Here is a 12,970-nt window from a genome sequence, read left to right on the forward strand (position 1 = left end):
GCAGGAGGGACAGGCTTGGCCCAGCGCCCTGGCGCAGACCAGCCTGGTCAAGCAAGGGGAGGAAGGAAGCAAAGCCAGGGAGGGCCAGTGGGGACCAGGAGGGAGGTGACGCAGGCCCCAGGAATTCGAAAGCAAAAAGGGAGAGGCTGCTGCCGGTGCTGAGCTAGGGCGGGCCCAGTGCCCTCCCGGGGCATGGGAGAAGCCCAGCCCTGCTGACCGGGGCCCCCGGCTAGAGCCAGTACCGAGGGACTTTCCACTCAACAGCAGGATGGGAAGGTCTTTGTGCGGGGGGTGAGGAGGGGTGCCCAGACACTGGAGCATCCTGGCTCGAAGGAGAAGAGGAAGTAGCAGGGAGCAGGGCCCTGGCAGTTCCCAGGAGGAGGCCCGGCAGCAACAGGGTCAAGCTTCTGCTGAGCACCCACAGTATCCCAAGAGCTCAGAGGCAAAAGCACTGCCCAGCGGAAGAGGGAAGCAAGCAGAGGGGAAGACAATGCTGAGGGAGGGCTCCCGGGCAGCCCAGTGGTTAAGACTCCGCACTTCCTCTGTAGGGGGCACAGGTTCGATCTCTGGTCAGGGAACTAAGATCTGGCGTCTCGTGCGGCATGGCCAAAAGAGGGGAAGTCCAAGAGCCTGGGCACTCTGCAGAGGAAATCAGAGAAGGCTTCCTGGAGGAGGTGGCACCTGAGCTGAGCCCCAAAGGACAAAATTTGCCAGGGCAGAATAAGATCAGTATGCTCACCCAGCGCTAGCGCTGAGTGAACGGATGACCGAGCGACCAGCAGACGTGTGGAATGAATGAAAGAATGACCTACCCGATAACGTCAAGTCTGAAGTCTCCGGGACCAGACTGCAAAACCCAACCTCGCACCACCCAGCCGTGGACTCTCTTCCTAGTCCTGGGGCTGTGCTCCCACTTGGTGCCCAAAGATTCCGGAGCCAGCCTGCACGCGTTCAAGTCCCAGGTCAGTCACTTGCTAGCTGCAGGACGTGGGGTACGTTACTTAATTTCTCTGTGCCTTGGTGAAGTGGAGGCAATAATTCAGCTTACCTCTGGGGAAGCCTGAGTGAGTTCAGACAAGGGAAGGGCTTAGCACCATATTAGGCCTGCAGTGAGAGCAGTGTGAGTGTTTGCTAGTGCCGCTCGGGCACTAGCTTACCCATCAGTTCACTCACGCACTTATCCATTCACTGATTCATGCTTTACTCAACCCACCACTTACTTCCCACTCCGCCCTCTTCGCTGGTCACTGGTTGAGCAATCCCAGCTCCCAGGCCCCCTCCCCCGCTTCCCAGCTCCCCTTGCCAGTCCCGGATGGTGCCCACCACGTTGCTAATTACATGACAATTTCATTAATTCCTCTGAAGCCCCAAACACACAAGAAGCCGCTGTCTGGAGCGGGGGTGACGAGCTACCGCGTGGAGCAGGATGTGGGCACTGAGCTGCAGCGGGGCTCCTTGGCCAGGGGCCGCCACCCAGAGCTGCCCCGGAGAGGGGAGGGCCAGGCCTCCCCCGACGCCCACCTCGGGCAGCCTTGCCAGTCCCCCTCTTGGACAGGCCGGATTCTTTCAAGTCCTGACCTCACCCAGACGGTGGCCCCTGGCAGTGCCCACTTCCTACCACACCCGGCTCCCCTAATGCCGGGAGCCCAGAGCCAGCTGGTGTAGGAGACGGAATCTCGGACCCATTTCTCTAGTGAACCATGGCGCTGTGTGATGAGTATTATGACTATGTGCTGATCAGGTGGGCCCTCTGCAAAGGGCCCACTGCTTCCTTCTTCCCCACAGGCCCTGGGAGAACAGGTCACGCGGGGGGAGAGCGTGTAAGAACCATTTCCTGAGCACCTCCCACCCGCCGGCACCTCGGGCCCCTGCCTTTCCTTTGAACAGCAAGGCCCAGTAGGGTGACAACTTGCCTGTCAACAATGAGGAAACAGGCTCAGAGAGGGAAAGGGGCTTGCCCAAGGCCACGGAGCAGGTCCGGGTGGTCCGGAAATTCAAACCACAGGTCTCCTGGGACCTGCTTCTGCTCCAGTGTGAGCAAGTCTGGTATCTGGGAAATCGGAGCCAGGCTGCTGTGGGGCTTGAGGTGCCCTTTGGGCCAGAGGCCAGGAAGGAGAGCACAGGGCTGGCAGCCAGGCAGGAACAATGGCATGGGGCGGGTAACGGGAAGCTGGCCAGGTCTGGGGCTCCTGGGCAGGCCCTGCTGGGCCCTCGAAGCAGCAGACTCATCCTGCGGAGCTGCAGGGTGACACCAGCCTTGAGCCGCCGACTCAGCGATCGCATCGGCCTTTTCCTGGAAACCAGCAGCTGCAGCGGGATGTCTGGGAGGACGCACCTGTTTGGGGAAAGGGTGTGCGCGCCATTGCCCGGCCCTGTGCTCCTCCCAGCCCGCCGTTGTCCGCACTTCCGGGAGCTCTGCCTACCAGCTGGGACCCCAAACCCTCCGGACCCAGCAGCCAGAGTGGCTGCAGGACTGAGTCTAGGGGCCCTTGGTGACCAGTGCCACCCAGCCCTGGTCTGCCAAGCAATACGGCCTCCAGGGCGCCTCTGCCCCAGCCTTCCGCGAAGCCCCGCGCTGCCCCACCCTGCAGGCGGCTGCCAGTCCTGTTTGTTGGCCACTGATGCCGTGCTGCCGGGGTCACAGCTGGAGGGGCATCAAAGTCAGGTTTGAGGCATCCCACCACCCACTGGGCACAAGGCTTCACCCGCGGTCACGAAGAGGGGCCAGGAGGGACTTGCGGGGTGGTCCAGGGGTTGAGAAGCTACCTTCCAATGCAGAAGACTCGGGTTCCATCCCTGGTCGGGGAACTGAGTCCCACCCGGCCTGGCGCAGCTGAGCCCACATGCCAGTGAAGGATCCCGCTGCCAACTCAGACCTGAGAAGGCCAAACAAATAAATACACGTTTCAGTAAAAGAAGCGAGGTCAAGAGCACCCCAGCCCCCAGGCCAAAGCAGGAGAGCTGGGGCCCAGCAGGCAGTCCTGGCACTTGTCACCGCCAGGAGGGGAAGAGGATCGGGGCACGCTGCTGCAGAGGGCAGCGTCCCCACAGCGGGCAGAGCATGAGCCCGGGGGGAGAGCGGGGCGCAGCCAGGCAGCGGGGCTGACGCCTGGCCGCAGGGCAGAGAGGGCCCGCGGGCGCCTCGGTATGTCCCTCTCCTCTCTAAGAGGGGGCGCTCCCGTTCAGAAGGGGCCTGCTGGTGGCCGATGACCGCCGGCTCCGTGCGGGGCGCTGACCGGGAACAGGCGGGCGGGCGGCTTCTGGAAGGCACCCGCGTGGCTCCCGGTGCCTGCTTCACGTCGCTGAACGCGGAGCCGGGAGGAGGCGGAGCGCCAGGCCACGCGAGCCCCGGCCCCGCGGGCGCTGACTCCCATCCCAGTCTGCCCCTCACAGAGCCGCTGTGAGGACCACGGCGGCTGGTGGGTGAGCATGGGCCCCCTGAGCGGGGCGTCGCTGCAGAGCCGGTAGGAGGTGGCTGTCGCAGCGGAAGGCTTCAGGGAGCAGGCCCGAGGTCAGGCGGGCCTGTGTCCAAAGAGGCTCTGCCTCTTATTTGCTGTGTGACCTCAGGCAAGTTGCTTCTTCTCTCCGAGCCTCTGTCGCCTCCTTTGAAAAATGTGAAATGTATATACAGAATCTGCCCAGAAGGTTGTTCCAGGAGGTAATTAAGGAGGTTGTTCAGGAGGTAATCGATGCTGATGAAGTGGCGTGATCTGGGCTCCCCGGGTGGTGCTGGCGGAACCCGACTGCGAATGCTGGAGACGTGGGTTCAACCCCTGGGTCGGGAAGATCCCCTGGAGGAGAGCGTGGGAATCTTCTCCAGTATTCTTGCCTGGAGACTCTCGTGGGCCGAGGAGCCTGCTGGGCTACAGTCCATGGGGTCGCAAAGAGTCGGACGCAAAGAAGCAACCTAGCGGCATGCGTGCGTGGTGGAGACTTTACCATGCCATTGTGGAGCCGAGACCTTGGTGTAAAGACTTGGACATCCCAGGGCCTAGGCCCGCTCTCCAGGTCCTCTGGGGATAAGCATCTTTCAGTCTTAGGAACACTCCCTTCCCCTTCAGTCCACCTTCGGGCAGTCTCAGAAGGAAGGGGCTCTGGGTCCAGCTTGGACACCCCCCACGTACGTGTATTCAGTAAGCCTTAAGCACTCCTGAGAGCTCGGCCCGCGCTGGGACCCCTGAAGTCTTCAGGAGCTGACGGTCCAAAGGGAGCCCTGTGAGGCTGATGCCCTGGGTTCCGGGGCTTCTGGGGAGGGCCGGGGCGGGAGTCGGCAGGGGGAGGGCGCAGGAGGGTCAGCACCCGGAGGAGGTGCCGCGGCCAGCCGCCGTCCCGCTGTCAGGTTTTTCCTCTCCGAGCCGTCAGGACTGGGCGGGCGCTCCGACCTCCCAAAGGCTGTGCCCGCCCGTGCCCCTGCCGGCCGCTGCCCTGGGCCCGCCCCCCCAACACACAGCCAGGCGTCGGGGGCTCAAGCCGGGACCGAGGTGGAAGGACCCCCGGGCTCTGCTGCCCTCTAGTGGCAGGACCAGAAGCTGCTGCTCCCACCGGAGGAGACGAATGAACCGCAATTACTTTAAAAAATAATATGATGACGATATTCATCCTTTACAGTCTGTAAGATGCCTTCTCAGCCAGTTATAGGCTGCAGGGGAAAGTGCAGGACACCGGACTGAAATCATACGGGATTTAAGCCTTGAGTCAGGTTCCAGCTGGTTATGTGACCTCAGACAATTTGCGTCACCTCTATGAGCCTCAGGCTCCTCATCTGTAAAATGGGCGACAAAGTAGGGTTGCTGTGGGAATTTCCTGGCAGGCTAGTGGTCAGGGCTGCGTGCTCTCGCGGTCGAGGGCCCGGGTTCTCAGGACACGGTCAAGAAGATGATAATAATAATAGAGTTGTTGTGAGGATTAGAAGACCTTAGGCCTGGGGCATAATTTGCATTGAAAACAAAAGCACCATAATTGTTGTCCTAATAACCCTTGCCCAGTCTGCCACATACCCTGATATATCTTAATACTTTCCGTAAAGCCCCTTTTCAAAGCGCCACCGCCTTTAATCTGCATTATCGTTCCAGTTTAACAGGGGAGGGAATTAGCGCTCAGAAGGGGAAGAAACTTGCCTAGAGCATCACGGCTTCTAAGTGGCACAACAGGACCCAGGTCGGTCTGCTGACTCCAGCTACAGGGCTCACTTCCCCACACCCTGCTTTGGAAACTCGAAAACACCTTAAAATTCCCTTTATCACCATATTTAAATAAACAGGCACAGCCTCTGCCCCCTTCAGCCTCTTTCTGCACCTTCTCCCACACCCGCGCCAGCATCTAGAAGGCCAGAGCTAACAGCTGATCCCCTCCGCTCCTTCCTGACCAGATCCCGGCCCTAAGCATGGCTCCCAGAGGTCACCCTGCCTGTACTCCTGCACCCCACCCAGGCTGGTGACTGCTCGTCCTGTTCTTCACGCTGCTCAAGGGAGGAGATTCCATAACTTCACTTCCTCCACCCGCCCAGGTGTTTGTTACAGTTCCCACAGTTGGGAAGTTCTACTTTATGTCTAACCAGAGTCCCTCCAGCTGCAGTTTCAGCCCCTTTCCTCTTGTTCTTTCTCCCAGGAGTATCAGAAATATACTCTTAGCAGGACATCGGAAACCCGGAGAGAAGGACCCTGGAGTGGGAAAGGGTCACTCCAGGACAGGAAGTGACAGCTGAGCCTAGGTTGAAATCCAGGTCAGGGCGGCAGGAGTGGCTGAGCTGGTCTCCGGTGCCCAGGGCAGCCTCACCCAGGCTGGGGTGGGGCAGCCTCACCCAGGCTCCCAGCGTGTGGCCCCTAGTGGGGCTGGCGTGGGAACTGAGGGGCAGAGCAGGTCTGAGGGGACGCGCGGGGTGCAGACTCGGGAGTCGCACGGAGCTGGGTTCAAGTCCCCTCGACACAGCTCTGCTGGGCGTCTCCTTTGTGCAGGCGCTGTGGACCCCACAGTCCAACAGGCGAGTGGGGAGGTGGGGGGACCGCATATGTGACGGTGATCACGGAAGGTCTCCTGAGGCAGCGGCATTTTGAGAGTTGGACCATAAAGAAGGCTGAGCACCAAAGAATTCATGCTTTTGAGCTGTGGTGTTGGAGAAGACTCTTGAGAGTCCCTTGGACTGCATGGAGATCCAACCAGTCCATTCTAAAGGAAATCAGTCCTGAATATTCTTTGGAAGGACTGATGCTGAAGCTGAAGCTCCAATCCTTTGGCCACCTGAAGGAACTGACTCATTGGAAAAGACCCTGATGCTGGGAAAGGTTGAAGGTGGGAAGAGAAGGGGACGACAGAGGATGAGGGGGTTGGATGGCATCGCCGACTCAATGGACATGGGTTTGAGCAAATTCCAGGAGTTGGTGATGGACAGAGAGGCCTGGTGTGCTGCAGTCCATGGGGTCACGACTTAACTGAAGAGCAACAGCCGAGGAATAAGAAGGGGCCAGACCTGAATATCCGAGGGGAGAGCATGCCAGCAGGAGCGAGCAGCCAGGGTGGAGGCCCAGATGGGAAGGAGCTTGTAATCTAAAGACCGACTAGAAAGGGGCCCAGGGCAGCGAGCCTGCACGGGGCTCTCGTGTGTGGACTCACCTGCTGCCCCTCTGAGTGTCAGTCTTCTTCGCTGTAGAATGGGATCAACAATACCCACTCAACATGAAGACGGACACAGCCCTTAACCCAGGGCCTGGTGAGTGGTCAGTAAGAGTGGCACTCCATCGCTCCTCTAGCGACACGTCCATCCATGCCATCCTGTAGGGTCAGGTTTATATATATATATGTATTTGCTTGGACTTCCCTGGTGGCGCAGACGGTAAAGCGTCTGTCTACAATGCAGGAGACCCGGGTTCGATCCCTGGGTTGGGAAGATCCCCTGGAGAAGGCAATGGCAATCCACTCCAGGACTATTGCCTGGAAAATCCCATGGACAGAGGAGCCTGGTAGGCTAAAGCCCAGGCAGTCGCAAAGAGTCGGACACGACTGAGCGACTTCACTTCACTTCATATATTTACTTATTTGGCTATGCCAGGTCTTGGCTGTGACATGTGGGATCTAGTTCCCTGACCAGGGATACCCAGGCCTCCTGCCTTGAGAGCACGGAGTCTCAGCCACTAGACCACCAGGGAAGCCCCATCCTATGCCCCAGCCCAAAACTATCCCCAGCAGGCGCATGAGACGCCCAGCCATTCAGAGAGGTGTTGGAGTGTTCTAGGTGTTGTTCAAGGGCACAGCGCTTCACAGTTTGTAAAGCATCTCCTCCCCTTCTTCGATCACCCCACAGAGTCAGGTGGCTGTGGAAATACTCACGGTCGCTGGATGGCAGCGTGCCCCGCTGTCCCTGGCCCGCAGCAAGCGCTCAAAGAAGGTCAGGTCCAGGCCCTGCTATTCCTGCCTCCATGATGGACTCTACAATTCTCAACGCCTTTCCTACCAGACTCCCTTTGTTTGAAGAAAGGATTGGGAACTTCTCGGGGGCCCGGCAGCTAGGCCTGTGCTCAATCCCTGGATGGGGAACAAGATCCCACATGCCTCAGCAAAGACCCGGTGCAGGCAAATAAATTAATTAACCTTAACAGAAAAGAAAGGGTCACTTCCCAACCACACAGATCCCTCCCCCAAGGGAGGTCCTGGCTCACAGCTAAGCTCTGTTGGAATCAGAAGCCGAGCCTCCGCGTAAACCCAGGAAAAATACTGGAGCAAGACAGACCCTCGGGCCTCCTCACATGGAGGCAAAGCAGGAGCAGGCCACAGTCAAGGTCAGGTCACGGACTCAAGTCACTGACTCCGCTTTGTGACAGTAAAGAGCTTCACTCCCAGAGAGGGGCAGATCCTGGGTCTCTGCTTTGCTGTGTCCTTGTCCCGCCCCCTCTGTTTCATCTTTCAAGATGTAGCTTGGGGGACACCACCTCCAGGAAGCCTGCCTTGATCTCCTGTAATAGCTGGCTGCTCCCTTATTTGTCCACCCACGTCGCAGGGCTCCTCCCACCAGGGTAAAGGTTCTGTTGAAGTTTCACTCACAGGCACAAAGTACTCAGACCTCAGTGGATTGTCCCCAGATGCACGGCCTGGGTAAACAGCATCATCAGACTCCTCCCAGGCGAGACACTAGTCCCGCCCCAGGGCATCTCCGCCCTGACCTCTACCCCTCAGCTAGTTTTCCCTGCTTCTGCACTTCATGCAAATGCAATCATCCAAGCAGTCCTCTCTTGTGTCCGGCTTCCCTCTCTCCCTATGCAGAACTGCAGGTGGTTTATTCGCATCACTGGACAGCCTTCCCCGCCTGTGAACAGACCATAATTTATTTCACCATTGATGAGCATTTGGGTAATTTCTGGTATTTTTGTCAGTTAATGACCGGTACTGCTAGGAACAGTTCCTGTCTTTTGGGGCACATGTGTACACCTTTCTGTTGGGTGTATATGCAAAGAAAGAAGTGAAGTCGCTGGGTCAGAGGGTGGGCATGTACTTGGCTTTAGAAGATGCAGTCAAACTCTTTTCCAAAGCAGTTGTGCCAGTTTACACGCTGCCAACAGAAACAAGCTTGCCTAGGCGCAGAACTGTCCCGGAGCCCTTGCATTTCGACTGTTCACTTGTCTGTCTACCCCGTTAGGGATAGGATGCCATCCAAGGATGCGTCCAAGCCCCACTCCCACTCCCCTGGCCCACAGGAGCCTTGGGTGAGAGAGAGAAGGAAGGGGTCAGGGAGAAGCGCAGGGAGGGCGTCCCCGGAGGTCCAGCAGTCAGGACTCTGCACGCTCACCGCTGGGTGTCTGGACCCAAGGCCCACTGAACCACGTGGTGTGGCTGGAAGTAAATGAAGTGTGATAAAATTATTCTAAACAGACTTCAACAAGTTAAAATCCACTTTTAAAAAAAGCAGAGAGACAGAGAAGAGAGGGAAGGGGGGGAGGTAGGGAGGGAATGAAGGAGACCGTCCCCCCGCTGGCGGGGGCTGCACGCTGACTGCGCTGAGGGCAAGGGCTTGCTGGGCTGAAACTGCGACTCCTGGTTCACCCTGAAACCTCACTGTGCCCTAACAACGAACAACTGAGTAAGTGTCTTTCTCCACTCACTTCAGGTTCAAGTCTTCCAAACAATGGGCTGTTTTCCGGGAATTACTGGGAGGGGAGAGGACAGCAGGGCCCCGGGTGGGAAGCCTTGGAGAGGAGCCCCTGGAGGCCCCTGGCTTGGGGACTGGCCAGCAGACGGCCCAAGACGCGCCTGCCCACCGCCCTCTGCCCCTGCAGCAAGTACAGGCAGGGCTCTGGGTCCTCAGCCAAGGCCAGATTCCAGGGCAGAGCCTACTGGACAGAGAGAGGGGTGCCCCCAGGATGCCAGATGCAGCCCCCGAAGCCACCCCATGGGTGAGCCCGTCTCCCTGCCTGGCAGCACAGACCCCCCCCGGAGGGCCGCCCCCACCCCAGCCCCCCGCAGCCTGGCCCAGTATCGGGTGTCAGCCAGAATCCAGGTGTGCCAGGGAGGGCAGAGTGACGTGGGCTTGCTCCCTCTGCTTCCCAGCCCGCGCCTCTCCACGGGCGACACGGCTCTTTCCATGCAGACTCAGCGCTGGGAGAAGCAGAGGGGCCACATGGTCTTCGCTGAGCCGGGAATCTCGCTTCTGGACTTTCTGCGTTCCTCAAATCCTCGAGAAACAGAGATTTCACCACCTTGCAAGGGCTCCCATGGTTTAGCTGTGCAGTTCTGATACTGTAGAAGCCGCCTTTTTTTGCAGCTTCGTTAGGGACCAGACACTGTCAACTGTACATACTTCATTTCACAGTGTCTCCATGAAGTAGGTGTTATCATTATCAAACCCATTTTGCAGAGGCAGGAGCTGAGATTTAGAGCCCTTATGCGTCTGCCTAAAATCACATTTTATTTGTATGTGTGTATACATATATAATATACATGCATATATATTCTATACATATATAACATACATGATATAATGTATGTAATATCTACATATATAGAAATAATTTTTCCTACCTCTGTCTAATGAGAGGGCCTAGAAACAGTGACGCCACAATAGCCATGAGTACCCAGGCCTTAGTTTCTGACTACCACACTCTAATAAAAAGGGATCACGGGCCTCAGAGAAACGGCCGATTCTCTTCTGAAAGGGAAGATAGGAGATGAGCCTGGAGCATCGTGCTGTACCAGAAAGTACGGAAATGCTCAAACAAACAAACAAAGCCAAAAGGATGAGGGACCAGACACAGAAGCTCGTCTGAAAGAGTTCCCAGTGGCCCAAACTGGAGCAATTTGAGCAGCGAAATAAATGACTTAGTACTGAGTTATAACCCAAAGATAAAACAAAGGCATGGGTCCATGCTGATGGAAATGAATGGGAGAGGGGAGGAAAAGTCTTCCTTAGGGAAGAATTCAAAATGATATCTGTAGATGCAGCTTCCAGAGGGTGGGGCATGTCTTCTCCCCATTCGAGCGTGGGCTCCACTTGCTTCAAATAACAGAGTATGAGGAGGAGAAAATAGTGGCTCCACAGTGGAAGAGCCCGGCAGACGCCAGCTCAGCCGTGCAGTCATGGTGACCGGGGCCAGTGAGAAGTCCCGAGGTCGTCACGCGCCTCCCGGACACGGCAAGGGCGCTTCGCCCTGCGGCCTGCTCCCTGAACCCGCGGCCCTGCCCGGCCATGAGCAAAGCACCGTACAAGCCCCAACGGAGGGACAGTCTAACAAAACACTGAACTCCTCAACACTGGCAAGACCATGAAAAATAAGGGAACATTAAGAAGCTGCCGTAGATCAGAGGAGTCTAAGGAGGCGCGATGACCGCATATGGTGTGGGACCCTGGATTGGTTACAGGAGCCGAGAAAAAAAAAAGGACGTCAGTGGAGAAATTGCTGAGATTGAAATAAAACCTCGCGTTCAGTTAACAGTCACACACCAATGTTGGTTTCTTAGTTTTAACAACTGTTCCCTGGTCATGTAGGATGTTACCCTTAGGCAAACCGGCCAAGGAGTGTCCAGAACTCACTGTTCAGTTCAGCTCAGTCGCTCAGTCGTGTCCGACTCTTTGCGACCCCATGAATCGCAGCATGCCAGGCCTCCCTGTCCATCATCAACACCCAGAGTTCACCCAAACTCATGTCCATTGAGTTGGTGATGCCATCCAGCCATCTCATCCTCAGTCATCCCCTTCTCCTCCTGCCCCCAGTCCCTCCCAGCATCAGGGTCTTTTCCAATGAGTCAACTCTTCACATGAGGTGGCCAAAGTACTGGAGTTTCAGCTTCAGCATCAGTCCTTGTACAGGCCTGCAAATTTTCTGTAAGCTTAAAAGTTATTCCAGAGTAAAAGCTCTATGTTTAAGAATCACACAGGGGACTTCCCCGGTGGTCCAGGGGTTAAGACTCCGCTCCCCCAGTGCAGAGGGCACGGGTTCTTTCCCTGGTTGGGGAGCTAAGATGCCACACAGCACCTCAAAAAACCACCCTGGCTCTGAACGTATGAACCAGAACTCATGTCTGTCTCCTTAGCCTGTACGCTCTGTGCTCCCCACACCATCTCGTGTTAGGAAGTTGTTCCTGAAGCCCACTCCATGGGTCTGAGCCTCAGCCCTCTGCCCACCTTCGCCCTCTCGGACAGACCCCCCCTGCCTTCTCTCCCCGTGCCCTCCTCCTTAGAGACGAAGGATGCTCCCAGCTGCTCAGGCGTGCTCACACCTCCAAGGTCCTTCCACTCCCTGGCTGGCTTGGGTTCCAGTGAACGTTGGCCTCCCTAGCAGCCACCCCTCCTTTGCAGCAGCCATGTGATTCTACGTGGGGATCCATAGGGCTCCAGAGAAACTAACCTGGTTCCAGAGAAAAGCATACGGCTTAGGGGAGGTCTATTAGCACACACCAACTCTGGCCACGGTGATCAGCCCAGAGGAAGCCTTGTGACCCAACCAGGTTCCTGGGAGTTTGACAGGGAATGGTCGGATGAAGGCAGTTCTCTTCTTCAATGTGGGATGTAAATGAAGAAGCCCCTGAAAGTCTCAGGAGGAAGCCTGAGCACAGCAGAGCAGAGGAAGGGAAAAAGCTGGGCTGTCACTGACCTCACTGAGCCACTGGGTCAGGCCTTGCCTGAAGCACACACGGCCGCTCCACTGGCTGAGAAATGCCCTCCCAGAAGGCACCCACGTCCCAATTCTTAGAACCTGGGGATGCTGTCTTATCAGACAAAGGCAGGGACGGAGGGTTCTTGGCAGAAGGGATTTAAATGGAAGATATGGGGTGGGGAGATTATCTCCCTGGGCCCCAAATGCAACCACACGCATCCTTATAAGAGGGAGATCAGACAGACACACACAAAGGCAACGTAACCACAGAAGCAGAGCCAGGAGCGATGCCACCACGAGCCACAGGGTGCTGGCAGCCACCGGAGGCGCCGGGGACAGCTCCCCCAGAGCACCCCGCCCCCACCAGAGCACAGCCGGGGACAGCTCCCCCAGAGCACCCCGCCCCCACCAGAGCACAGCCAGGGACAGCTCCCCCAGAGCACCCCGCCCCACCAGAGCACAGCCAGGGACAGCTCCCCCAGAGCACCCCGCCCCCACCAGAGCACAGCCGGGGACAGCTCCCCCAGAGCACCCCGCCCCCACCAGAGCACAGCCCTGCCCACACCTGGATTCTGGCTCAAAGACACTGACTTCAGGATGCCGGTCTCCAGAACGGATAGAAGATATTCCTATTGGTTTTAAATCGCTTAGTTTGTAATCATTTGTTAAAGAAGCTATAAGAAACAAATCCAAGAGCAAATAAATTCTCTTTAATATTTAAGCCTATCTGAATCTCTTGCTAACTGCAGCCCAGAGCGGTCTAACTGACATGCAGCTCCTCTCACATCACACTCTGGTCAGGAGGTGAGCTCTGCAGAAGGGCTGGTCCTAGGGGGAGGCGAGCAGTCAGAGAACCTTTCTCCGCGGCTGCTGCAGGCCTTGCTCTTCCCAGC

At 57.3% G+C, this 12,970-nt stretch overlaps 1 long non-coding RNA gene across 1 annotated transcript; it reads right to left on the minus strand.

The window, feature by feature from the left end:
- Positions 2,680 to 9,364, minus strand: LOC108637009. The gene is made up of 3 exons (XR_001918740.1): positions 7,324 to 9,364; positions 6,610 to 6,768; positions 2,680 to 2,876 (listed from the first exon to the last, which is right to left on the minus strand). It is a non-coding gene; the product is annotated as an uncharacterized LOC108637009 (long non-coding RNA).

Source organism: Capra hircus, chromosome 2 (genome assembly GCF_001704415.2).
Source record: "Capra hircus breed San Clemente chromosome 2, ASM170441v1, whole genome shotgun sequence".
NCBI lineage: Eukaryota > Metazoa > Chordata > Mammalia > Artiodactyla > Bovidae > Capra > Capra hircus.